A 1,874-nucleotide genomic window follows, 5' to 3' on the forward strand; every position below is an offset into this window, starting at 1 on the left:
GTGTAGCACTGCCTTGCTTCAAATATATAGAATGACGATATGAAATCTCAGTTTGGTCTTCAGTCAAAACTCGCTGATCCTGACAGTACGCAAAGAAGTAAAGAAGGTAATGCAAAAATATCTGCGGTACGCAGTTTAGCAGATATTTGTTTTCTGTTTTTTGTCTGTTTGTGTCCAGGTATTTAAGCGGTGTTAAGTATTTTGCGTAAGGTTATATAAGTGTCTTGTTCATTCGTATTCACCCTTCAGGTCTGTGTACGCCTACTACCCACAGCTGCGTTTTTGCTTTCGCTATGCCCAAGGAGCAGCAGCAAAGGTCTTCGGTTTCGACCGTTACTGTTAAAGACAACTCAAGCGCTGTTATTAGCCCTTCTATTAACCATTTAATCCAGTCTTTCGTTGCCGAATCTATCGGTGCTTTGACCAATAACCTTAGGTAGGCTATCGAAGATCGTCTAGGCGGTTTCGCTAGGCGGTTTTCAGAGAAGAATGGTTCCACTGTCGAGAAAGCCGTTAAAAGGGCGCGTCGGGAAAGTTACACCTGTAAGAGAAAGGGAAAACAACAGCAGCTGGACCATGCCGTTCAAGTGCTGGACAGGTTTGACGAAGCATCCGTCGCTTTGTAGACTGAGAAAATCCTACGAGAAGGCCAAGGACGCTTTGGACGCAGGATCCTTGTCTTCAGCGAGCGGTCAGCCTAATCGTAGGGCTTTTAGCTTTTCGCAGCACTTGGGGCCTTGTTTTAAGATAAGTAGTTTTCTTTACTTTTCAAGTTAGACTTGCTTTGTTTTTGCCTTCGGATTTATAGCGTTACTCTCAGGCCATATCCGATATTCTCCAGGAATTGTTGGCTTTTACTTTTCTTGCTTTTCTATTAACTTCTGGCACGTGCAGAGTGCAAAAATATCTGCGGTACGCAGTTTAGCCAACTGAGCTATGAAGCCACTGACGTTGGTTGCTGGTCATCTGTGGGTTCCAATGTTCCCGTAAGTAATGAATCAACGATGAAATGATACATGCAATGGATCATATATGAACTGCGGAAATGAAGTCAAGTGAAGCTATGATCCTCGCAGTTATGAACACAATTTTTGCAATTGAAGTCCTGAGTTTTTCAGGCTTCTTTAAGCAATTGGAAAAATTGCGTTCATAACTGCGAGGATCATAGCTTCGCTTGATTTCATATCCGCAGTTTAGATATGATCCATTTCATATATCATTTCATCACTGAAGGTTATATAAGTGTCTTGTTCATTCGTATTCATACTTCGGGTCTGTGTATGCCTACTACCCACCGTTTCGTTTTTGTTTTATTTTGTTTCACCCTAGCCAGCTATCAGGTTGATTATAATATTTTTTGTTTTGATTTCCTATAGTGCGGGGAGTTCGGCCACTTGAATGCTTTTTGCTTAAAGTCGTCCGATTCTTCAAAGACCAACCCGCCCCGTGCCTGATGAGGGAGAGGACTTTTACTCTTCAGTCGTGTGTGATTTGCGTTCCAACGGTTTTTCGGATGAATTTTGTTCTGGCCATGTTTGTTCAGGAGTTAAAGGCTGTTTAAATTCCTCCGTTAGTTTTTGGGCTCAGCTTACTCTCGATACCATTTTCTATGGCTATCGACTTCCTTTTGCCAGTTATCCAGCCCCGTGCAGTGTTTTTAAGCAATAATTCATCGGCTCTTTGGCATCCCGATTTTGTTGTTCATACTTTTTCTGAGCTTTTGGCAATGGCTCTAACGTGGAGCAAAGTGAGCCTCCTTTTTGCGTTAACCCTTTGACGGTTGCGGAAGGCAAGAAGCTTCGCTTGGATCTTAGGCACGTTTTATTGCCATCTCGTTTGTTTTCAGTTTAAGCACGAGAACCTTCGCTCGCTCT

Source organism: Montipora foliosa, chromosome 1 (assembly GCF_036669935.1).
Source record: "Montipora foliosa isolate CH-2021 chromosome 1, ASM3666993v2, whole genome shotgun sequence".
NCBI classification, from domain to species: domain Eukaryota; kingdom Metazoa; phylum Cnidaria; class Anthozoa; order Scleractinia; family Acroporidae; genus Montipora; species Montipora foliosa.